Below are 27,250 nucleotides of genomic sequence, written 5' to 3'. Positions count from 1 at the left end.
CCTAGCAAGCCACACTTTGCAAGGGCAATTAGGGATGGGCAACAAACACCCATATCCCATGAAAGAAGAGAAAAAGTAAAGTATTTCACTGTAATTAATGATCATGTAATGATTCCTTGCCCACCTAACATGAAGGTCAAGATACAGATTAGAAAAGCACATAATAGAGATGTGCCTCATAGATATTTGGGCGGCGCAGTGGTTAGCACCGCAGCCTCACAGCTCCAGCGACCTGGGTTCAGTTCTGGGTACTGCCTGTGCGGAATTTGCAAGTTCTCCCTGTGTCTGCGTGGGTTTCCGCCAAGTGCTCCAGCTTCCTACCACAGCCAAAGACTTGCAGGTTGATAGGTAAATTGGCCATTGTAAATTGCCCCTAGTGTAGGTAGATGGTAGGGATGTGGTAGAGAATATGTGGTTAATGTAGGATTAGTATAAATGGATGGTTGTTGGTCGGCACAGACCTGGTGGGTCGAAGGGCCTGTTTCAGTGCTGTATCTCTAAATAAAAAATAAATATGACGATGAGATAAAGCAACATTTTTTTACATAGCAAGTTGTTATGTTATCTAGGATGCATTACCTAAAAAGGGTGGTGGAAGCAGATTCAGTGGTAACATTCAAATAAGATGAGAGGAACTGGTATGTTATCTCATTTCCTGATGATTGTTCAAATAAAGAAATGTAGGATCCAGGAAGAGCTATTTCATAAAACTCATACTTTACTTTGCTGCTCCACTCTACTTTCCCCAGCTGAATTAACATCTTCAGTCATCACGTACCCTCCTTGGATATGGGAGTGGTGCCAGAGGACTGGAGGATTGCAAATGTTACACTCCTGTTTAAAAAATAGAGGGATAAACCCAACAACTGTAAGCCAGTCACCCTAATGTCTGGTCGGGCAACGTTTGGAGCCGATAATCCGGGACAAAATTAATTGCCATTTAGACAAATATGAGCTAATAAATGGAAGTCAGCACAGATTTGCTAAAGGCAAATTGTGTACAACTAACTTGATCGAGTTCTTTGACGAAGTAACTGAGAGGTTTGATGTTGATGAGGTAATGCCATTGATGTTGTGTATATAGACTTTCAAAAGGCAGTTGACAAAATACTACATAATAGACGTGTTAGCAAAATTAAAGACCATGGGAGTAAAGGAACAATGGCAGCATGGAAACAAAATTGGCTGAGGGACAGAAAACAGAAAGTAGTGGTGAATGCTTGTTTTTCAGACTGGAAGGAAGTATGTACTGTGTTTCCCAAGGGTCTCTAATAGAACCAATACTCTTTTTGGTACATGTTGATGACCTGGTCTTGGGTGTACAGGGCATAATTTTAAAGTTTGCAGATAACACAGAACTCGGAAATGTAGTAAATAATAAGGACGGTCCTAACAGACTTCAGGAGGACATTGACTGGTAAAATGGGCAGATACATAGTTGATGGAATTTAACAGAATGAAGTGTGAAGTGAACCATTTTGATGGGAAGTATGAGGAGAGACAATCTGAACTAAATGGTACAGTTTCCAAGAGAGGCCGGGGTGGAGGGGTGTATGTACCCAAATCTTTGAAGGTGGCAGGTTAAATTGAGAAGGGCGTTATGCTAAACCTTTATAAACACTGGTTAGGCCTCAGCTGGAGTATTGTGTTCAATTCTGGGTACCACATTTTAGGAAGGATGTAAAGACCTCAGAGAGGGTACGGAAGATTTTCTGGAATGGCACCAGGGCTGAGGGACTTCTGTTATGTGTAGAGACTGGAGAAGCTGGGGTTATTGTACTTAGAGCAGAGGGTAAGTGGAGATTAGATAGAGGTGTTCATAATCATGAAGGATTTTGATAGAGTAAATAAAGAGAAACTGTTTCCAGTAACAGAAGGGTCAGTAAATAGAGGACACAGGTTGAAGGTGATTGGCAGAAGAACCAGAGGCAACATGAGGACATTTTTTTTCCACAGCAAGGCTTTGTGATCTGGGATGCACTGCCAGAAAGGGTGGTGGAAGCAGATTCAATAATAACATCCAAAAGAGAATTGGATAAATACTTGAAGGGAAAAAAAATTACAAAGCTATGGTGAAAGAGCAGGGAAGCAGGATAAATTGGCTCACTCTACCAAAGAGCTGGCACAGGCATGATGGGCCAAATGTCCTTCTATGCTGTATTTTTCTATGAATCTAGGAGGCTGAGGATGAGATGAGCAATAGCAATGGCAAGTCCCGATTGACCAGATTTCTGGTGCTGAGGTTAACAAAATCATACTGAAGGCATTCCCCCAGTGGAAAATGGTCTTCAACGCTATCCAGAAATAGGAGAAGAGATTTGTATATTTGGCTTCCCTATGTGGATTGAGTGCAGATCAGTTCTTCGTGTGAACAGCATTAAAAAGCTTCTCTTGTACATATGCCACCTTGACAACAGATGGTGGCAGATATGTGCAAAGAGCTCCTACTGGATCTGAAATGTTGTATCCCAAGAAGCCATGTGCTGCCTTTGGTAGCTAGCAACCTGCTTCTTTTACTCTGTCACAAATGCCTTTCAAAAAATTATAAGGAACACATGCAGGATATACCAGTCCCTACAATGCCTGTAATTTTCTTCTTTATAACTGCTGCATTTCTCAGTAAAGCATCTTGTTATATCTGCTTTTCCTTGATTCTGCTATATCATAAAGCATCAGGATTTTTATAATTCAGCTGGAATTCACTTTGTACTGGCAGTGATTTACTCCTCAGAATATCTTCAGAGAGTGAAGATTTTAATGCAATTGGAAAACTTTAACTTGATGAATGTGTAGGTGGTGTGTGATGCTGAGTGTAAAATTACCAATCTGGTAGCCAAGTTTCCAAGATCCTGTCATGACTCTAACTAGTTCTGCTTTGGCTGACATCTTAAACTGGAATGAGATCACAGACATGTAGAAAACTTTAGTTATTAAATTTGGAACTTTCAGGGGTGGCTTTCGTGATTTGGCCTAGTTTTCTTTAGTGAAGTCTGTAAGGGCTCAGCAGTATTCTGCCCATCATCTGTCTGTGTATAATTATGCTGAATATTTTGGATGGTAAAGAAGTTTCTTGAAAGCATACTTCGGCAGAGGTAATGGAAAAGATAAAGCATATTTTGGCACTGTTTAGCTGTTTCAGATATTTAAATAAGTAGTAATGTTGCAAAGAGGTGCAAATAGCAACATTGGTGATCAGCTTTGTCTAATCAGTTTTGACATTTATGAAACAAACATCTATGATTGTAACCTCATGTGTGAGGAAATGAGAGTGTGGAGCTCTCTACATGCCATGTAGCATTACAAAGAAAGCTACAATATGAGAGTAAATGACTAAATATGGACCAATGCTAGTTCAACTTACTTCAAACCTGTTACAGAAAGCTGTAGTGTGAAAATAATTTATTTTCGAGATCCCAGGGCTCCAACACAATTTAAGTGTAATCTCATGCATGACAGAACTATTAGGTTCAGAAATGACAGTTTACCAGTGTTCAGTTGGTTCCCATGGGGTGTACAGTACAACCCTGAGAAAGTCTTCAACATATTTGGAATACTGCAAATAACACTGGGTTGTACTGTCCCATGAGATTGAGGCAGACTTTGAGATGGGTGACAATGGAAATACTATTCATGATTGTTTAGACTTCCAGTACACAACCTCTCCCTTTGTTCTTTTGCTGATGATTTTAATGCCCTCTAGTTACGAACTCACTGACCAGTGAAAATAGATATTGCCTATTTATCTTATCAAACCGATTATCATTTTGAACAATTTTCTCAGATCTCTTCATAAGCATCTCTGTTCTTCTGAAAAGAATTTTTACTTAGACTCGCCCTAGGATTACTCTTGGTGCTTTTCACTGGGCGAGTTAGAGTGAAGCAGATTAGACATGTCACCATGTGGCCAGAAGAATGTATAGACGGGAGCGTTTCAGATTCCTAGGACATTGGGACAAGTTCAGGGCAGGGAAAGCTGCACATATGGGATTGGCTTTTCCTAAATAAGACTAGGACCAATATAAAAACAAGGGGATGAATTTTGTGCCCGTCGCAATACTATGGGCCCCTGCCCCACTTGAAAACCCGTCTTGGGGGCCCATAAAATTCAGCCTAAGTTTTAAAAAAAAGCTAAAATGGAGAATGAGGTTAGGGTATCAGGGAATATTGAAAAAGATGTTAAGTATTTCTATTGGAACTGGAGTGAGACTGGCCTTTATATCTAAAGTATTAGAATACAAGGGGTGAGAAATCGTGCTGCATCTAAACAAAGCCCTGGTTAGATCACACCCGGAGTACTGTGAGAAGTCCTGGGCATTACACCTTAGGAAAGGTATATTGGCCTTAGAGGGAGTGCAGTGTAGATTTACTAGAATGATAGCTGCACTCCAAGGGTGAAATTGAGGAGGAGCAATTAGACAAACTATGTTTGTATTCCCTGGAATTTAGAACATTAAGGTGATGTGAAAGAAGTTTTCAAGATATTAAGGGCAACAGATAGGGTAGATTGAAAGAAACTATTTCTGTTGGTTGGGGAATCTAGGACTAGGGGAAATACTCTAAAAATTAGCATGTAGTTTGGAAACACTTCTTCACATAAAGGGTTGTAGAAGTTTGGAATTCTCACAAATGGCAGTGGATGCTTGGTCAATTAATTTAAAAGTTAATTTTAAGTTTGAGATTGATAGATTTCTGTTATCCAAAGATATTAAGGAATATGAGGTTGTTACGGTCAAGTGAGGAGGGGGTCGAAGGGATTCCCTCTTTTCCCTCTCCTTGTTTTACCACAACAGGTTTAATTCTTTCTTAAAGTGGATGTACTGGCCAATTCAATAGGTGTTTGATTACTTACTTGCTATCATCATAACAAGAACCAATCGGACAGATTTTCTTCAGTTCAGTAAAGAAAGAAGTTAACTTTATTGTATCTAAACCAAACTAATGAAAATAATAAACTACATGCCCACTTTCACTCACCCATACACACACACACACACACACACGCTAGAGGTTTACACACACACAAATAGGTTACAGGGTGGGGAAAGGTAGATTGGTTGAGTTAGAGTCCATAGAAAAAAGGGGTATACCGTCTGTGGCGTTTGGTAATTTGTCTGGCTTCTAGCTGAATTCAATGGTCCTGAGGCTTTTAGTTTGGAGAGGTAGATGACTGGTTTGGTGGGTCTCTTGGAGACAGCGATGCAGATGATTTCCTCTAACGGGGTTTCTGATTGTAGCTGGAGTATGCAAACCTGGTCATTCAACAGGCAGAGTTCAAAGCTTGTAAGCTGAAATGGTGTGAGAAAGAGAGAGAGAGAGAGACCCCCACTTAGGTCTGCACATGTCAGAGTCCAGAAGCTTCTCTGCTGCTGTAGAGAAACACAAAACCACAGATGGGGAGAAGCTTGTCACATGACAGTCACTCTGATTCAAACATAGCAATTAGCAATATTTCTTCTTGCTAAAAGAGAAAGAACAAGCAATTCCCTTAAACTTCCTGAGTCTTGGTTCTTGCTGGGAAATGAGCAGATATTTCGTCTCCATCATCACAAGCCTTGCAATGTAGGATACAGTGTTGCAAATTAGGTGGCCATCCTAAGCTGCCAGCAGTCATGTTTTTATCTGTTCATTTTCAAATTTCTTCAAAAAATATAAATTCAGATCTCCAGTCAGTGGATTAAAGAAAATTATCATTCAACAAAGCAAGTTGGCATGACAGGGTAAAGGTGGGTATTTAGAGTTAGGTCATGGATCAGCCATGATCTCATTGAATGGCAGAACAAGCTCAAGGGGCTAAATGGCCTATTCGTGTTCCTATGTTCCTATTCCTACCATTTCATCCCTTACAGCCAGCCAATAGAAGATGCAAGGTGCTTAGTTCCAAGGATATGACCTCACCAAAGTTGTCAAGGTAAGAATTGTACTTCTCGCATCAATAGCTCTCTCCTCACACTTGCACCACCTGCAGCCTCAACACTCCCATCCATGCTTCTCTTCACTCTCCTACAATCACTGCACCATGCTTCACTCCAGATCTTTCTCTTCCTACTCGCAAACTCTGCATTTTCTACTCTCCCCACTATTGCTTCACTTCCCCGCACCTGATACCTTTCCCACACATCTGTATTATTCCATCATGACAGACAGAACATTCTCCAAACAGTTCACAGACTGTCACTTCCTTGAAGGAGAAGGTCGTATACAACATAATACAGGAGGCGGAGACCAGAGCCCACCTGTGCACCCTTTCTCCACTGGAGGAAAACATGCTGGACATCACAGTGTGGAGGAGAGTCATGGCTGTGGTGAGTGGCATCACTAGAGAAGATGTCACACCAGGTTTCTTCACACCTTATCCACGTTTCCTTTATCACACTGCACATTGAGCATTATAAACTGGAACTGTTTTTGGCAACCACTCTCTTCTGTCACATGAAAAACTAACTCCCATCCTTCCAGTTCATTTCAGGTGTTGAAAATATCGAGTTCCCTGTGCCACTTTAGGCAGAGGAGGCTAGACTTTCTGAAGAGGCAGTGTCACTTGATCTGACCATAGTAAGCACCAGCTCAGAGATTGGCATGATACGTACTTGAAAGCGTAGATTAGCTGCAGAGTCTTTACAAGGGGCACAAGTATGCAGGAGCTAGGACATGGAATATGACACCACAGGCGCTAACTTGCTGGAGAGAGAGACCCCGTACTAGCTCTGGTACAGTGGACTCAGATGCAGACTTTGAGAGCCATGGCTGCCGAAGAAGGCTGATGGACATACACTAAGTGCACTGGCCAGCCTGCAAGAGAGCTTGTGCACAATGGCTGAGAGCATGGAGGAGTCCAGCTGCAATTTGTGTTTGGGACTACACGTGGAGCATGAGACTATTTTGTCCAACATGGTCAGCTCCATCAACATCTGGCGCCCACTATGAAACTTCTGCTGACAGCTCTCATTGTTGCCATGGAAGCTTAGACTTCTGCCACCTTGGCTTTGCAGTCCACATTGACAGGGGCTTCAAGAACATTATCTCACTCCTGCACTCTGTTCCCCAGCAGAGCCCTAGAAGTGCTGAGGCACTGTCCCAAAAGAGTGCCCTTTCTCAGTACAACAGAATGCCCTTTCTCAGTACAACAGAATGCCCTCACCACCCACCCTACTAGTGCCCTTCTCAGTGCTACACAGTCAGCTGGGCCAAACTGCCCTGGCCCATGCAAAGATGCTGCAGTCCATAACAGAGCACTCGAAGCTCAGAGCTGCTCAAGGTCATTTATCTTGGTCATCTGAAGTGTTTTGATGGACACTCAACTGCCTTCCACCTCCCAAGCTGTAGCTACTGGAGAATGCCTCATAGGAACACTAGGAAAGGTAATCGAGCACATAAGACAGAGACTGAGGGGTGCCTAAGGTTAATGATTCATTATTCCTGTTAACTATTATAGACACATGGATAGAATTATTGGAGTAAATTTTCCTAAGGCATGGAACCTGCTTTGGAATTGCTACAAAAGTCAAGGAGTTTGAGTGGCAGAATAACTGGTCCATGCAGCTGCTGCACATGAATAAATACATCCTCAGATCAGTATTTACAATTTAACTGCAATTCTGGAAACTCTGGAATATCTATTAGAAAAGAGGACAGATTAATTTTTATAATTTTACATATTATGCTTGAAGTTTAGTTTATAAATCATTATTTTGCAAAGAATTTTAATCAATAATAGCAGCTCATAATTATTCTGATTGGAATATACAATATTAATCATAATTTATAAAATAAATATCAAAATAAAACATTATTAGTTTAATTCCATTAGTACAATAAATGCAGACTAGCCCACTCTGACATCTGTTTAAATTTCAAGCGCATTTGGTCTTTGTATAGATCTGTCACTATTCATGCAGTACTAAAATCTTGATCATTACAAGCTGTTTGGTTAATGTGCTCATTGTTTTCCAGCTGCATTGTATCCTCAGTGAGCTGTGATGACCTTGCACTCTTCTACTCTCTGCCACATTAATCACCTATTAACTATACAGTGAAAGTCTCAGAATGTGTTAATAGTCTATTTATGAACATAACAATAAACCAGTGTGCCACGTTACTTTGATAGTCTTTAAGTGATTTCCTCCTTTTTTTTGTAAGATGTTATCCTCTGTTTATACAGGCCTCTCCATTTAAAACTTTGGCCTGATGTGCTGTTTTCACCTCATAAATCCCCAATCAAAGCAATTAAACTGAGAAAGATTTTGCTGCAATATTTAACCCTGTTCTTAAGAGGAGTGAATGGTATAGATAATACATAACTTTTGTCAACATTTCATAGTATTTACACTAAAACTGCTTCCACAGAAATGCTTGTCCTGCCAGTTCTTGAAATATGGACCTTATGCACCCAGTGGCGATCTTGCAATAAACTCAAACCAGCCTCTCGGAAGACCCATTTTTGACCAGCGTTACCAAATTGAGCACATTTTCATTGAGCCCATGAGATCCATGCATCAGGAGCTGGTGACGTAAGAACCTCTCTAAGGCCAATGAAAGCAGAAAGCAATTTTTATACTGGAGTTCCTAAGCTATTCAGATTTCTGAAATTTTCTGTATTTGTTCACTAACTAGCACATTATTTTTGTTTAAAAAAATGTTACTCTATATTAATAATTTTTTTTCTGCAATGCTTTTGGAATGTTAGGGCAAGGAGCACACAGGAATGCATCAACATTCTCAAGTTGTCCCCAAGTCTGTGGCAGTAATTGCAAGGGTCCCTACCGAGAAAATTGCTGTAAATGCAGATCTGGTCAGTTATCATCTATAAATGGAAGACAGATTATTATTCAGATGAGAACTTCATCTTTTGGTTTTCTAACATTTTGTGGTTACATCAGTTCAATATATGGGAACCAGGATGTAGCATTAGAAAAGAGAAACAAGATGCACAAAGGATTGGAAGCAATAGCACTAGTGTAAGAAATAGTAAGGTATTAGATGGGGTCAGACTAAGAGGGAAAGCAATAAGGTTTAAATTAGGTTTACATTGCATGTATGTAAATGCAACAAAGTATGGTAAATAAGGTTGGTGAGCTGCAGGTGCAAATAACCTCACGGGAATATAATGTTGTGGCAATAATAGACACCTGACTTAAAAAAGGGCAGGACTGGGTATTAAACATTCCTGGATACAAGATCTTCTGGTAAGATAGGGAAGAAAAGAATGGAGGAGGGATGGCAGTATTGATTAAGGAGAATATTACACTGGTGGAGGGAGACAATGTCCTGGAGGGGTCAAGGACAGAACCTTTGCCAGTTCTGATGAAAGATCACAGACCTGAAACATTCACTCTGCTTCTCTCGCCACAGATGCTGCCTGACCTGCTGAGCATTTGCAGCACTTTCTGTTTTTATTTCAGATTTCCAGCCTCTCCACTATTTTGCTTTTATCATCTCTGCCTGTTCTGGTGGTTCAAGCGGAATTTAAAGATCATGTGGTACTATTTGAATATCCGAACATACGAATTAGGAGCAGCTGGAGGGCACTCGGCCGTTCGAGCCTGCTCCACCACTCAATAAGTTCATGTCTGAACTGATTACTCCACATTTCCACCTACCCCAATAACATTCCACCCCCTTGCTTCTCAAGAATCTATCTACCTCTGCCTTAAAAATATTTAAAGACTCTGCTTCCGCTGCCTTTTGAGGAAGAGAATTCCGAAGACTCATGACCCTCTGAGAGAAAAACAATTCTCCTCATCTCTGTCTTAAATGGCCAACGCCTTATTTTTAAACAGTGACCCCTTTTTGTAGATTCTCCCACAAGGGGAAACATCCTTTCCACATCCACCCTGTCAAGACACCTTAGGATCTTATATGTTTCAATCAAGTCGCCTCTTACTCATCTAAATTCCAGCAGATACAAGCTTAGCCTGTCCAATCTTTCCTCGTAAGACAGCCCGCCCATTCCAGGTATTAGTCTAGTAAACCTTCTCTGTACTGCCTCCAACGCATTTACATAATTCCTTAAATAAGGAGACCAGTATTGTACACAGTACTCCAGATGTGGTTTCACCAATGCTCTGTATAGCTGAAGCATAACCTCCTTACTTTTGTATTCAATTCCCCCCGCAATAAACGATAAAAGATGAATAAAAAATAAATAAAATAAAATACAAAATTTAATAAAAGACAAATGAAGAAGAACAAGTTCTCCATGTGTCTTGGCCAACATTCCTCTCTCAACCAATACATTAAGAAATTAACAGATGAATGGATTATTTGTCACTATTATGATTAGTATATATAATATTCACTGCATTTTAATGTAATTGTTTGATGTGAAACATTTAGAGACATTTCTGAAAGACATGCTAATGTATTAAATCAATGTAAGTCTTTCAAAGTCTTTTTTCTTTATACAGCTGATCAGTCTTCAGAACATTTTGAAATGTTATAACAGTCTTGTTCTTATTAAAATTGCTACACTGTAGAATTCCTGGTGTATATAAGTTCTTATGTTCTTATATTCATACCATCTGTCAATTTATTAAGCTATAAGATGGAACAAGAAGTTATCCAGGCAAAGCAATTCCCAGTGAAGCAATATGATGCATTGACAGTGAATTACTAGAGAAGAAACAATGCCCTTTTTAGCTTTCCTGCCATGGAGTGTACATGTCTGAAAACAGATGAGATAAAATATATAGAATTTACAGCACATTCTGCCCAACTGGTCCATGCCGTTTTTTATGCTCCATACAAGCCTCCTCCCAACCTATTTCGTCTAACCCTATATGCATATCTTTAGTTTATTTTCTTCCTCATGTAACTATTTAGCTTCCTCTTAAAAGCATCAGTGCTATTCGCCTCAACCACTCTATGTTCCACGTTCTAACCACTCTAGGCGAAGAAGTTTGTCCTGAATTCTTTATTAGTAACTATCTTATTTTTTTGACCCCAAGTTTTGTACTCCTTACAAGTGGAAACATCTCTATGTCTCCTCCATCAAATCCCCTAATAACTTTGAAGATCTCTATTGAGTCACCTTTCAGCCTTCTCTTTTCTAGAGAAAAGAGATCCAGCCTGTTCAAACTTAACTTATAGTTATAAACTATCAGTTCTGGTATCTTGTATTATGTTCTGTGTGGGAACCGTGGCTGCTTGGCATGTACAATGTGTTTGTCACAGCTGCTCTGTTAATTTAAAGTAGTGCTATGGGTGATGTTATACCACTGGTGTTACCCCATCAATACAGACATGTGGCATAAATAGAGAACACTGACAAAACAAATGGGAGTCACAAGGCAATAACAGAACTGAGTATCAGATGATATTAAAACTTTGTAAACGTGAAGTTCAAGTGGTTCACACATCTATTTTGCACACAAGACTGTGTTACTTTATTAACTTACATGTTTATTTTTCTTTAACAATATATGGAAGTTGTACTTGTGAAAGCTGTATGTTTTATTTGACTTTGGAACTGCCCCAAATACTCATGCAGTGATGTCCGGCTCCACATCGCAAGCCTATTTGATATAAGTAAATGAATAATACAATATCAACATGGTTTACAAAAAGAGATTATATGGTTATATTTGATTGAGTTATTACAACGAGGAACAACTTATATTATCACATTTCTTCAAAACATCTTGCAGAGCTTCACATACAAATACTTATTATGATGTGCAGTGACTACAGTTATTTTGCATTCAGCAAGGTCCCTCAAACAGCAATGATATGAATGACAAGCAGGATCTGGCGTTGACAACTGACAAAGGGTACATGGAATTTTGGGGCCAATTTACTATACCTTGATGAATCTTGTGTGCTGTCAGAAACAGCTTTGCCCCTGCTGCAGGGTTTTCAGACTAGCTTGCCTACGGAAACCTTGCTTGCCTAAATGAGTCTCATCCAGAAGTAAAAGTTGAGATCAACACACTAACTGTTGGACATTGGTAATATTGCACTGTCCGACTTACACTTTGTAGAAATCCCAGCCGAAAATATCTGTCCATAAAATGTGTAATAAAGCAAGTAATGGGTTTCAGTATTTCATAGAAACTATCTTGCAGTCTACAGAACTGAGCAATAATGACAGGTATTCTTGTTACTCCAAAAAATCCAATGGACTAAACAAGGAAGTGGAAATTTTATGCACATAATTAAAGTGATTTTCTTCAGCAACCAGCAGTTGAAAGTCACTGGGGTGGGGGAGGGTTGGTGTTGGTGGTGGTGGCAGAAAGGGCATAACCTCAGTTCCCTATTGATGCTAGCATTGCCCACTCTAGTTGGCTATATTCCACCTTCTCGCAGTGAAATAAGGCCTGAAAATGGTTAAGGTCTTCTATGCTGGCTTTGGGTGGGCAGTGTGGTCACTCTGTTAACTTTGCTTCTGTTTTGATTGGAAGTCTAAAATCGCCACTGACCTGTTTTATTTCAAATTGTTTTGCTCTAATTTCTTAGATCCTTATCTCCTGGTTCCTTCTCTCTCAGTCAACGCACATCTCCTGCTATCCTATTAAATGAGCTTTAGAAGTCTTTCATCTGGTCCATCTTATGCTTCTCCTGTTGATGAAGCAAGTGTAGCCAACAACAATTCTAATTGGAAGGAGGAGGATTTCTATGAAATAAAATATCATTTGTTTAATTGACTCTTGTGGACAAGTAATTCTTATTGAATATAATAGCTCAGACACTGGAAAAATATTGTAATGGTTTATACAGGGATTTGTATAGTGAGACTTGATTTACAGGCTACTGAAGGAGCCATTTTGGAACTTAATCACTCGTGCCCAACCTCCTCTAACCTGCTGGCCCAGTGACTGAGTTCATGATTCTCTTCTCTTAAATTCTGAGATTGACTCTCCTTGTGCTGCACCTGTGTATTACTCACCAAATTTGGGCTCATTTTCTGGAACTCACCAGTGGGAACAATAGGTGTTGTAATCTCATTGCTGACATTTAGGTTCTCATGAGTCTCTATGCCAATTGTTGTAAGTTATTTAGTTTATCCCTAATAATCACTATTACGATCAATGAGTTTTCTAGTGTGAATTCTTCTATTTCACTTGTTTGGATGAAGACGAGGGCCTACGGAAGTATGCCAGGCAGATGGAGTTGCAGGAAAAATCAGTCATAGAGTCATTTACGGCACAGAAGGAGACCATTTGGCCCATTGAGTCCATATTGGCTCTCCACAGAGCTATCCAGTCAGTCCCACTCCCCCACTCAAACCAAGTAGCCCTGAAAGTTTATTTCCTTCAATTTCCTTTTGAAACCATTGATTGTCTCCGTTTCCACCACCCTTATGGGCAGCGAATTCCAGGCCGTTACCACCCACTGCGTAAAAAAGTTCTTCCTCGTATTCCCCTTGCATCTCTTGTCTAAAACCTTCAATCTGTGTCCCCTAGTCCTTGTACCATTAGTTAATGGGAACAGTTTTTCCTTGTCTAACTTACCTAAGCCTGTCATAATCTTAAACACCTCTATTAAATCTCCTCTCAATCTCCTTTGCTCAAAGGAGAACAAGCCCACCTTTTCCAATCTAGTTTGTAGCTAAAATCCTCCATCCCCAGAACCGTTCTGGTAAATCTTCTCTGCACCCCCGCAAGGATCCTCACATCCTTCCTAAAGTGTGGTGACCAGAATTGGATACAATACTCCAGTTGTGGCCTAACCAGAGCTTTATAGAGGTTCAGTGTAACTTCTCTGCTTTTGTACTCAATGCTTCTATTTATGAAGCCAAGATCCCATATACTTTACTAACCACTCTCTCAATACCTCCTACCACCTTCAAAGATCGATGCACATGCACCCCCAGCTCCCTCTATTCCTGCACACTATTTAGAACTGTGTCATTAATTATATATTGCCTCTCCTTATTCCTTCTGCCAAAATTCATCACCTCACACTTGTCAGTATTAAATTCCAACTGTCACCTGTCTGCCCATTCTGCTAGCCTATCTATGTCCTGTTGCAGGCAGTTCATATCATCCTGACTGTTTGCCACACCTCCAAGTTTGGTGTCATTGGCAAATTTTGAAGTTCTACTCTGTATTCCAAGATCCATGCTCTGTGATCATTCAAAAGGACTTTAACAACAACATCTAAAGTCAGAGACGAATATACCTTACTTTGGCAAATAATTAGTGCTGATGGAGATTCCTCTTAATTCATTTTGGGATAGCAGGTTTACAATGGTATCATCACGATATCCTCTGAAGAAGGAATTTTCCTCCACACAAGATCAGGGGGCAGGTTGTTCAACCTTGCCCGTCTAAGAGCGAAGTCCAAAGTACGGAAAGTCCTCATCAGAGAACTCCTCTTTGCTGACGATGCTGCTTTAACATCTCACACTGAAGAATGCCTGCAGAGTCTCATCGACAGGTTTGCGTCTGCCTGCAATGAATTTGGCCTAACCATCAGCCTCAAGAAAACGAACATCATGGGGCAGGATGTCAGAAATGCTCCATCCATCAATATTGGCGACCATGCTCTGGAAGTGGTTCAAGAGTTCACCTACCTAGGCTCAACTATCACCAGTAACCTGTCTCTAGATGCAGAAATCAACAAGCGCATGGGTAAGGCTTCCACTGCTATGTCCAGACTGGCCAAGAGAGTGTGGGAAAATGGCGCACTGACACGGAACACAAAAGTCCGAGTGTATCAGGCCTGTGTCCTCAGTACCTTGCTCTACGGCAGCGAGGCCTGGACAACGTATGCCAGCCAAGAGCGACGTCTCAATTCATTCCATCTTCGCTGCCTTCGGAGAATACTTGGCATCAGGTGGCAGGACTATATCTCCAACACAGAAGTCCTTGAAGCGGCCAACACCCCCAGCTTATACACACTACTGAGTCAGCGGCGCTTGAGATGGCTTGGCCATGTGAGCCGCATGGAAGATGGCAGGATCCCCAAAGACACATTGTACAGCGAGCTCGCCACTGGTATCAGACCCACCGGCCGTCCATGTCTCCGTTATAAAGACGTCTGTAAACGCGACATGAAATCGTGTGACATTGATCACAAGTCGTGGGAGTCAGTTGCCAGCATTCGCCAGAGCTGGCGGGCAGCCATAAAGACAGGGCTAAATTGTGGCGAGTCGAAGAGACTTAGTAGTTGGCAGGAAAAAAGACAGAGGCGCAAGGGGAGAGCCAACTGTGCAACAGCCCCAACAAACCAATTTCTCTGCAGCACCTGTGGAAGAGCCTGTCACTCCAGAATTGGCCTTTATAGCCACTCCAGGCGCTGCTTCACAAACCACTGACCACCTCCAGGCGCGTATCCATTGTCTCTCGAGATAAGGAGGCCCAAAAGAAAAAAAGAAGAATCACGATATGTGAATGCCCGATTAACTATAATATTAGAAAGTTCCTCAGGAGCAGCCAAACATGTCATGCTTTCACTTGCACTGCATAAAACAAAACACGAAAGGTGATCAAGACTCCACATTGTTTGACTAGTAGCACTTAACAAGATTCCAGCAACTCTTAGTTTCTTTTTCCTCTGACCTTCGAAAGGCTGCTCATGGGTTTGCCTGCATTTTGAGACTTTCCAAAGTATTTCAAAAATTTTGTTCTCAAATTGTGCACTCCCTCTTAGTCTCGATCCCTTTAAATTTCACATACAAGCAATTTTTCACTCCCATTGCTAGCGCACTCCCTACACTGATCTGAACACGTACTTGTCACTATGTTGATGAATTGACCTCAGCAAATTGGATGTAGACAGCACCCTTTCATTTCAGTCTGTCTGAAATCTGGCAAAAGCTATTCTGCTATAAATAGGTGAGCAAGTATATCCTTATTGTTCATGATGTGCCTAAGTTCAGGAGGATAGTAATGCATTGAGAATCTGAGCTCTAACAGGACGGACTCAGTTTTTGCTAAAGAGAAATAATGCAGCATTAACAGGAAATTAACATTAGTAGAGAAAATTCTAAATGTGCTGTATTGATCCAGGTTAGGTGCAGATCTTGGACTTTTGATTGACTGTGTTGCCTCAAAAGATCACCAGATGATAGCATTCATTTTCTAGAGTTGCTCAATCTAACTCCCTTGAAACAGGGATTGCCAAACAATGGGCATTTTTGTGCTGTGTAGTCATATCCACTGGGACTGGATTGTAATTGTCAGCAACTTTTCCTTGTGACCCTTAACAGCCATCTGGGGAGCTAATCTTCATTAACTGTCCCCTGGCTCAATTTGAACTTGAGTCTCCAGAGGCGATACATTTTTGATTTAGATCACTTGTTTGCTGGTCTCCATATTGAGCAAATTTGAGCAATATGGAAAATGTAACTCAAGGTCTCTAATGGCTCTATGATTCACATCTAAACATCCCATTGGAACTTTCATGTAAATTACTTGAGTGGTGTTAAACAAAGCTGTTCACTGTTGTAATTTCATAAATAAATATTGAAAATCCCTGATTTCCCTCACTTCCCATCATCTTGAAAAATCCTTGTTTTTTTTGGTGTTGACTATATGATTGATGGGAAGTAGGGTCCAGAGGCTAAGAGTGTAATTGTTGTTAGGTTGTTCACTGCCGTTGGGGAGGTGAACTATCGTTCTTAGTGGGAAATAAAGTTGGAAGTCAGCCATCCTGATTTCAGAGGAAATGAATACCACTGCTGTTATTTCTGATGAGTGGCAGGGTGTTGACATGCTTATGAATAAAAAACACAATAACATTTTTAACTCTGCTGTGGTAGATAAATTAGCCTACTTTTTAAAAAACTTTTAAGGCCATGAAATTTGGCTCTATAGCATCACTGGTGCCAGCCCTACAGAGGCACAGAACTTAAGCAATGCTGGCTAAATGTTCCTTGCTACTGTGACCCCTGGTTGACAGGGCGCTAGCACAGGCATGCCACGCGTGTGCCAGAAGCATACTGAGTGTGCGGATCATGACGTCAAACAGCCTCTAATGCTGATTTGGTGCTGATTTGCCATTTTGGTCCACGCAGGTTCAGTTAACATTGTCTCTTAATCACTCTGCACAAGGGAGCCTCTGCCCGTCGCCCCAGTCCCCACAGCTGTATTTAAAGGCTAACCATCTAACTTCCAGCTGAGGTGCTTTTGACTTACTTTTGCTCTGGTCCAGTATTAATGGATACTGTTGGGGGACATAGCTTCGCAGGGGAATGCAGCAAGAGCCAAGTCTGTGGCAGCATGGGTCACTCAGTTGCACAGGAGAGGAGGAAAAAGAGTGAGAGAGCTATAGTGATAGGGGATTCTATCGTAACGGGTACAAATAGGCGTTTCTGTGGCCACAAACGTGACTCCAGGATGGTATGTTGCCTCCGTGGTGCTAGGGTCAAGGATGTCACTGAGCAGTTGCAGGACATTCTGAAGGGGGAGGGTGAATAGTCAGAGGTCGTGGTTCACATTGGAACCAACAACATAGGAAGAAAGAGGGATGAGGTCCTGCAATGCCACCTCCTCTTTTGCCACCATCTCCTCCCCCGTGCCCTCGTCACGCCTGAAGATTCTATACCCTGGAATATTAAGCTGTCAGTCCTGCCCTTCCCTCAACCATGTCTCTGTGATAGCAATAATATCATATTCCCATGTGTTAATCAACACCCTCAATTCATCTGCCTTACTTGTAATTTGTGCTTGGTGACTCTCCACATTCTGATCCTGATACTATGCCACCCTCTAAAGTTTGCACAGTGCCAGTATCTGAGCTGGTGGTTGCGATTGTCAGATCAAGTGATGGTACTTCTTCATCAGAGGTCTGGTGGTGTTCTTGCCCTTCATGAGGGCAGTTCTTGGTAACTGAAAGCAGAATTGCAAAAGGGGAGGGATGGGGTAGGGAAAGGCTTCGGGTGGTAAACGAGGTCCATGGTCACACAATCTACAGCTCGTACTTCAAGCCAAATAGCAGCAGGCCAGTGAGGTGGGATTTGAGAAGGGCAGAAGGCAGGAACATATCATCATCCTGGATGTTCTCAGTGATGCTGAATGCAGCGGCCTCAGTCAAGCCGGCACCATGATGCTGAGCACCATCTTCTCCATAAGATTCAGGAGATGCATGCGTGCTTGTCCCCCACCAGTTCACTGCTGCTCCCTGCAGTTATGGGGCTCCTTGTCCTGCAAGGAAGAGGGAAGAATGCCACTGAGTATGTTGCAATGTATTTGGGTGATATGTCTGCCATAGCTGAATAGCTGGAGGTTTGTGGAAGCAGCAAAAGATTTGTGTGAGGCTGTCAGCAATGCTATGTGAATGAGGGTGAGGTGTTAGGCATGAGTCCTGATTGCTGATGGGTGAGAGATGGGGCTGTGGTGCATTGAGCAGTGTGAACGTTTGGTGGTGTAGTGGGTATGAGATGTCATGTAAAGATACATTCACTTACCTTGACCGCACGTGTGAGGTCATTGAACTTTTTGCAGCATTGCAGCTAGGCCTTTGGGGGCCAAACTCTAGGAATTGACCTCCCTGGTCATCTGCTCCCATTCCCTCTCAGGATGTGCTTTGAGGGACTCCTGGCCCTTTGTGGAAACATGGTTTCTCTCCTTCTTTCCAGCACTAATGCCTCCTGTGCTGCATTAGAAAACCTGGGAGACCTCTCCCTTGCCTGTTGTTCCATTTTATGTTCTTTTCCTTTTAGCTAAGTCTTCCAGAAACTTGCTCCTGTTGTATGAGTGCAGTTCTCCTTTAAGGGAGATAGTCTATGTGTGTGTTGTGCTATCTTGTAGGGCGTGCAGCCAGTCAGCAGTACATTCTGCACTGGGCTGCACAGTGAAATCATTTAGATGAGCAGGCAGCACAAAGTGTAGGCATGGAGTAATCGTACATTGTGATCCACACGCCCGAAAATCGCCTTATCAAATTTCTCACCTATAACCTTATACTGAAAAGCTCAGTTGCTCCGATAAGTTCTAAATCTTTAGCAAACAGCATCTGTTTGGTATAAGCTTCAGTTACAAGATATCTAACATTTTGTACAATGTCATTGACTGCAGAGCAAATCTAGATATAGATTAATGCTGTCCAGGAGGTATTTTGTTTAAGCATATACATGTTTATTGTGAGTCGTGTAAAATAGATTCAGAACATGGGCTGGTTTGCTTTTTTTTTTACCTTATCTTATCCTTTCTCTCATTCAAATACTGTTTAAACTTTAACTGGAGGAAATTAATCCTAAATGTTACACCTTTAACACAACTAATCAGTTGTAATGGGAAGATTTGCTGGAAATGAAAAAGAATCATATGCAACAAGAAATCAGAGAAAATCAATGAAGGATTGGAGATGGAGGGTCAGTACAATAATGTTACTTAAAGCTGGGGAGAAGCTTTTTCTTACAGATTACTGAAGCAAGAAACGCAGAGTGGAATTTTCCAGCCTTTTGTATATCATGTTTTTGCCGATGAAAGGGTTCTCTTGATGTGAAAATGAGTCACTTCCTGGTATTTTCCAAAATACAAATGCTGACAATTGTGTTTTTAACAGTCACAAAACAGCAACATAAATCTTATCTTCAAACACTGATGTTGCCTACTGAAAGTAACAATATATTAAATTCTTTTGGTTTTCCTTTCACTTATGGCATATTTATATTTTAGAACCATTCACACTTTGATTCCATAGTAGCACAATAACTTTAAAAAAGCATGGGACAATTTAAAAGAAACTGGGTGGGGAGGGGGCAGGGATAGTTAAAATCGTTTGAGTTACTTAGCTACCGATGGCAACTTTAAACTGTACAACTGTGATTAATGGAAATAACAATTGGGAGAGAAGTAAAACTGGCTTCTAGTTTGCTATCATCCATTTTAAGCCATTGGACAAAGTCAAGATCAGTTTAAATCTCTCCTACCAATCAGATATGTGCTTCATTATTTTCTTCTCCAGTGCTTGCTCTTGGAGGGAGTATATGGGGTTGGTCATCTTCTTACCTACTAAATGTTACTTTGATGGGAAGAGTAAATGTGGTGGCAGGTTGTTGGTCCTCAGTGGAAACTTCAAGGCACACCTGAGATGTCGTGTCTTTTGTGCCATATCATGAGATGATCCTGCAACTATGGAGGACATTTCAGTTCAGCTGGCAGCTCCACTTACAGCCTTCTTAAGTCTTAAGGGGGTTAGGTAGCTGCGGTATCAAGCTGAGAGATAATTGCATTATCCATGCCCCAGCATGCCTTTGTTACTTGCGAATTACCTGAGACAAAATCCTTGCCACCACTTAGGACTGTTAAGCCAATTATCAAGATTCTTGTGAATCAATTATCCAATCTCACCAAACCAGAACTGACAGTCTTCTGTAAGTGGGAGTCATAATGTTCACTAAGAAATTTGTATGTGTGCTTTGGATCTCTGTCCTTGGGGATCCCCTGCAGAATGTCACTTCTTCCATGATTTTCCATAGGTTTCAAGTAAATCTTTGCCTGCCTGCACAGATTGTTTTTTTTTTCATTCGTTCATGGGATGTGAGCATTGCTGGCAAGGCCAGTATCTATTGTCCATCCCTAATTGCCCTTGAGAAGGTGCTGGTAAGGCGCCTTCATGAACCACTGCAGTCCAAGTGGTGTAGGTGCACCCACAGTGCTGGTATGGAGGGAGTTAAAGGATTTTGACAGCGACAGTGAAGGAGCAGCAATATAGTTCAAAGTCAGGATGGTGTGTGGCTTGGAGGGGAATTTGCAGGTGGTGGTGTTCCCATGCACCTGCTGCCCTTGGCCTTCTAGATGGTAGATGTTGCAAGTTTGGAAGGTGCTCTCAAAGGTGTTGTGTGATTGCCTTTAAGAGTGATGTCCCTTTAAGATCTTAGTATGTTAATGAGCTGAGTACCAGGATGCAGTCATGTGACTACATGCCAGTCTCACTCTGTAACTGTAAGACCAAGAGGCAAGCCCTGTAAATACTTAGCTCTGCACTGTATATACTTGTAGTTGTTAACAAACCTTTTTGAGATCTTCAATCAACCGAACTCCATGCATCTCATTTATGTTGCATCAGACAACATAAAAAAGCTTCTCGTTACATGGTGGCAGCTGTCGTGAGAAGACAAAATCCAAGATTGAAGGCCACAGGAAAACAGCTTTTAAAACTACCTACAACTAAAAGAGAGAAAGTTAAAAGAAACACTGGCCCAAACAGCGTAAAGAAGAAAACAAAACTCACCTTCAGCTGTAGAAGACAGAGCACTGAATGACAGGTTGTAAATCAATCACTGTGATTGGGTGAGTCAGTCTGCCATTGGTACAGGAACCCCAATTTTAAAAAAAGCTTTGAGGTGCTTACAAAATTGATTTTTTAAAAAAAGGATCAGTAAAAGAAAAGAACAGGGAAAACCAAATCCCTCCCTCAGGCTGATTGATTGTTTTCAAAGGTTCCCCACGCTGATCAGGTTGGTGCCATTACTGGAGGAGTCCGACAGCAAAAAGCGCGGGAATCCTCCATTCCAGCAGCTCGCAGCTAGAGCTATAAAAAGAAACCATTAAATCACTCGCATACTGAAGAGCTTTCATTCACTCAGCCTGAGTAAAAAAAACTCATAAAACCACTCAACCATAAAGAATTGCCTATTGAATGGCTGCATAAACAAACTTTAGCAGAGAAAAAAGAGCACTTGAAATGCCTCTTGCACAGCTGTATAAATCGACAGACTAGAGTGCTGAAAATTAGATAAACAGACAAGCACTGCAAAACACTTGTTTCTGTCAATCAAAGTGGCTGGTCTAGAGAACAGACAATTTTTTAAAGGGAAAGCAGTACAGAGTCACAGAACCGGTTCTTAAAGCAAGGTTAAAGCAAAAGAAGAGCAAGAACATGGAAACCAATTTTCCTAGCATGAACTGGAAAGCCTTGGATACCCTGTGCGAGTTCAAACTGTTCCAACAGAGAATGCAGTTGTGCTTTACACACCAAGTAACTCTAGAACCAGAAAAACAGGCTGTAAAAATAATGATAGTGATTGGAAATGAGGGATTGGACAGAATCAATACCTCTAGATTATCTGAACTGGACCAGAAAGATCCTGCAAAGATATGGAAAGTGCTGGAAGATCAACTCCGGTTATGAGTGAATTTCAGAATTCACCGCCTGGAATTGATGTCCTTCTGGCAGTATCCACCAGAATCAATAGACCAGTTCATCACTCGATGCTGTAGTAATGGCAATGAATGCAACTTCTTAGAAGCTGAGCTGTCAGATTGAATAATGGAGCTGGTGATTGTATCATATCCCGTTGAAGCATTCCAGAAAGACCTCTTGGGGAAAAAGAAAAGTCACAGCATTGACGCACTGCTGGAGGATGGCAGGAAATATGAAGCCATTGTAGCTGGACTACAGCACCTACAAGCACTAGGTGCAGCCAAAAGTATCGGCATGATAACCAGGTTGAAAAGAGCAAGCAAGCTGCGTGGTAAGTGCGGTTGATCCCACTCACAGTGAAATTGCCCTGCATTTCGAGACCTGTGCAAGGCGTGCGGTGTAAAAGGACATTGGGCCCACAAATGCAGTAATTCTGGCTCCAAAGATGCAGCCAGAAGTAACAGTCGGCCGCAAGCAAAGAGATGACAGACGTCGAAACATGGCAACAGCAGCAAAGAGAGATCCAGGGATCTGCGTAAATATAAGCCCATACACGAAGTCCGCAGCCAAACAGAGCTGAGAGAAGACTGAGGTAGGATTAAGTGCCAGTCAGAAGATGAGCAAGCATTTTACATTGTGAACCTGACACATCATGTGGACGAAGTCAAACAACTGTCCATATCTCATTGGAATTTGAGCCTTCAATCTTCAATGATGGCTGTTAACCTATTGATAATTATTAACTTTTTCCAATACTGTCATGTCTTACTTTTATTGTCTACTGTCATAACTTAACGCTACTTGCAGTGGTGTGTAGTTGCGCTCATCATAGCCCATAGATGATTTCAAATGCCAATCACATGAAAGTGCAGCAAAGCTTTGTTAAGATTACAGGGATGAAATAAGACCTCATGCAAAAGTGAATTCCTGTGGGGAATTGTTATGTTTCTCCTCCCAATGTTCCTTGATGATCTGGCTTATTGTTGTCTGAAACATGCATAAATTAGGCTCTCTCTGATGTTCCTTGCATGTCTCTCCATGGCCCTCATATCAATGACGGCATTGTTATCATTGTTGTCCTCCTCCTCACCCTCTTCATAGTCATCCTCATCTCAGGAGGACTGGTGTTCCTCCACCTGCAGAATGTTGCTGCGTCTAATTGCAAGGTTGTGCAAGGCACAGCAGACAACGATTATTCGTGACAACCTCTGGTGCGTACTGAAGAGCCCCTCCAGACCGGTCAAGGCAATGGAATTGCATTTGGAGCATGCTATTGGTGTGTTCAGTGATGGCTCTAGTGGATGTGTGAGCGACATTGTTCATCTCTCCAGCAGCGCTTTGGTGATGACATACTGGTGTCATCAACCATGTACAAAGTGGGTAACCCTTGTCACCCAGGATCCATTCGTCCACTTTGGCTGGTTCCTCGAAAACTGCTGGCAACTGGGAGTTCCTCAAAATGTAGGAGCCACGACAGCTCATTGGGAAACATGCGCAAAAAATAGATGATTCTTCTCAAACCAGTTGCATGTTTAAAGAGTGGAAGTCTTGCGATTAACCAAGACAGCAGGCTGGTTCCAGGGAGCTCTAATGGCCATAGGATTACAGTCGATCACCCCTTGCACTCTAGGGAAGCCAGCGATGGCACTGAAGGTCACAGACCTTGCTGCCTGGCTGTCCTCATCTACAGGAAAGTAGATGAAATCATTTGGCGCATCGAGAAAGGACATTAGTCATCTCTTTGATGCACCTGTGGGTCACAGACTGTGAGATGCCACATATGTCGCCCGTGGATCCCTGGAAGGAACCACTGGAGAAAAAGTGAGTGCAGCTGTCACTTTGAAGGCAACTGGCATGGGATTCCCACCATAGCTGAGCGGCTACAGGTCATGCTGCAGGATCCTACAAATTTCTGTGACCATTTCACATGACATCCTTCGGCATCTCTGGCATTGCCTCTCTGACATTTGAAGGTAATTTGTCCTTGTCCTGAGGATGTGATAAAGTGCCAGTGCCCGTCTTCGATAAGGCCTTTCCTGGATGTTATATCTCGGAGCATCCTGCTCTGCCTGTTGCTGGTGCTCAACTACCATGAGTTGAGGGAAAAGAGCCCTCCTTAGTCTCTCTTTTTGTTCTTCTTTCCGTGATACGAGACAAATTGGGTGTAAGAGACCCATGTCGCTGTGTCTTTTCTGAAGAATAAATAAGCAGAGTGCAGCGATTCAGCCCTCTGTTGCTAGTGAGCTGAAACATCAAGGCAATGAACAGCTTTTATATCTGCCTTCAAATTGCAGCCAGGTAGAAGACACAGCCACTGTCATTTGCCTCCACCCACTCTCCTTGCTGTCCTTGAGTATGCACGTGGTTCCCATTATCGTTGGAGAAGATGTTACACGTGGAATTCAGGGCAAGTCTCCCAACATCCAACCTCTTCCTGCAACCTTCCAGCTTGAACCCATCATCCTTGACTCACCCAATGTTCCTGTTATCCTTCCCTCTGTTACCATTGAGCCTCCCTGCTTTACTGTGCACAATCTAATCATCAATGTATTCATGCCATCCCTTCTTCCTGTTCCTACTCCCAATAGTATTGGCATGCCATCTCTTATTCTTGACCCTCCTCACATCGAACTGACCATTGTTGCTGAGTCCAGTTGCTCTCCATGTGAAGCTGTCGAATACCCACCCATTTGTCTTGAACTTACCCTTTACAGAATCCATTTTCCCCCCATTGACTGTAACCATTCTTCTAGCCAGTATCCTCTATTTGCCCCACAGATCCCTGACAGTGACAGCACTTATCCCTCCCTTTAGGTCATTGCCAAATATCTTCACGCAGTACTGACCTAATCCACCCACCACCCCTGCAACCGACAAAATGTATCTTCACCATCAATATCAACCTTTCAACAACCTGGATGCTCTGCTCCACCCTGCCCTACTCCTCAATGCACCCGATCAGCCCCATCCTTCCCGCCCCCACTACTCTGCCCTGCTCCTGCAGGTAGCCCCCGCCCATGCCATCGCTGCCATTCTCTGAGATGATTCACCCTTGCTTGTGCAACACCTGGAAGCAAACATCCATATCAAAGGTGGCGTGGAGGTAAACATCCATTGCAATTGCTGAAAATGGAGACATGTTGTCGAAGCACTCATCAGGACAATACGCAAGAATAACCAATGTAAAGGAAAACAACTTATACTGCATGAGAAGTGAGTGCTGATTGGTTGGTAAGTGAACTCTGATTGGTAGAGGCATTGCCATGAAGAATGCACCAGTTTACGGTGACTAACAGTTAACTGCCAAGCTTTGATTGAAATTTAAACCAAACAGCTTGACTCTGATTGATCAAGGCATTGCCCTGAAGAATGAACCAGCGAATGGCTGTCACTTATTTTGTTCAGCTGAAACAGGTGCAATGTGTGTACATGTTCTTTCTTTCTAACATTTAAATGAATGCAAGGCTGAAATCCATCACCATACTGGGGGAGCCCCGGAACAGTCCAAACCGCCGACAACTTAATTCCTCTAAAATATCCCACTGTCAGGAATCCGAGAAAACAAATGCTCTCTCCTGACTCTCTCATTTTCATTTTCTGGAGGTGTATGTATCTGAGCTGTGTGGTCAGAAGTGCTTGTCAGGTATGTGTGATATGCTAGATTTCTGCTCATCTCTGGGGGCACTACATCTTCATAGGAGGTCCCTAAACAATAAGAAAAGTATCAATAATAACATCAACTTGCTTTTATATGGTACATTTAAAATAGGAAAATATCCCAAGGTGCTTCATAGGAGCATAATCAGTGAAAAACGGACACTGAGCCAAAGAAGGAGATATTAGGAGCTTGGTCAAAGAGGTAGGTTTAAAAGATGGACTTAAAGTAGGAGAGAGGTAGATAGGTTTAGTGAGGGAATTCCGGAGCTTACGGTCAAGCCGGCTGAAGGCATGAGTACCATTGGTTGGGAGAAGGGAATGGGAGATACACAAGAGATCAGACTTGGCGGAATATAGAGTTCCAGGAGGGTTGTAGGGCTGGTGTTGGTATGGTGCTAATGATTCTGGTTACACTACCAAAGGGCAGATGTGCCTATTTACAGAGTGAGTTTGAAAAATAGAAAGAAGAAATTGTTTAGGTTTGTTGGGCTAGGACAAAGTCACCATGTTTTCCCTGGCCCACGTTTTCTATGACCTCCACCTCCACAGTTTCTAGAGCTGCCTTTTTATGGAGTGGGTTGACAGAATCACCAGCAGTGCAATTTCTCTTTCTACTGTTGTTAACAGCATTGTCCTTAAAAATCGGACAAAACACGTACTTTTATCATTTAGACTTAATATGAGTAGCACTGTACTGAACAGTTTACATTCCCCCTTGTATGAATTGATGACTACACAACATACAAATAGTTTGAGGTGTATTTTGATTTGGTTTATTCATTCATGGGATGTGGGCATCGCTGGCCAGGCCAGCATTTATTGCCCATCCCTAATTGCCCTTGAGAAGGTGGTGGTGAGCTGCCTTCTTGAACTGCTGCAGTCCATTTGGGGTAGGTATACCCACAGTGCTGTTTGGAAGGGAGTTCCAGGATTTTGACCCAGCGACAGTGAAGGAACGGCGATATAGTTCCAAGTCAGGATGGTGTGTGACTTGGAGGGGAACTTGCAGGTGGTGGTGTTCCCATGCATTTGCTGCCCTTGTCCTTCTAGATGGTAGACGTCATGGGTTTGGAAGGTGCTGTTTAATGAGCCTTGGTGCATTGCTGCAGTGTATCTTGTAGATGGTACACACTGCTGCACTGTGCGTCGGTGGTGGAGGGAGTGAATATTTGTAGATGGGGTACCAATCAAGCGGGCTGCTTTCTCCTGGATGGTGTTGAGCTTCTTGAGTGTTGTCGGAGCTGCACCCATCCAGTCAAGTGGAGAGTATTCCATCACACTCCTGACTTGTGCCTTGTAGATGGTGGATAGGCTTTGGGGAGTCAGGAGGTGAGTTACATGCCTCAGGATTCCTAGCCTCTGACCTGCTCTTGTAGCCACGGTATTTGTAGCCAGTTCAGTTTCTGGTCAATGGTAGCCCCTAGGATGTTGATAGTAGGGGATTCAGCAATGGTAATGCCGTTGAATGTCAAGGGGAGATGGTTAGATTCTCCCTTGTTGGAGATGGTCATTGCCTGGCACTTGTGTGGCGGGAATGTTACTTGCCACTTATCAGCCCAAGCCT

The sequence above is a fragment of the Heterodontus francisci genome, chromosome 13 (genome assembly GCF_036365525.1).
Source record: "Heterodontus francisci isolate sHetFra1 chromosome 13, sHetFra1.hap1, whole genome shotgun sequence".
NCBI classification, from domain to species: Eukaryota; Metazoa; Chordata; class Chondrichthyes; order Heterodontiformes; family Heterodontidae; genus Heterodontus; species Heterodontus francisci.
This window is presented reverse-complemented; position numbering follows the sequence as displayed.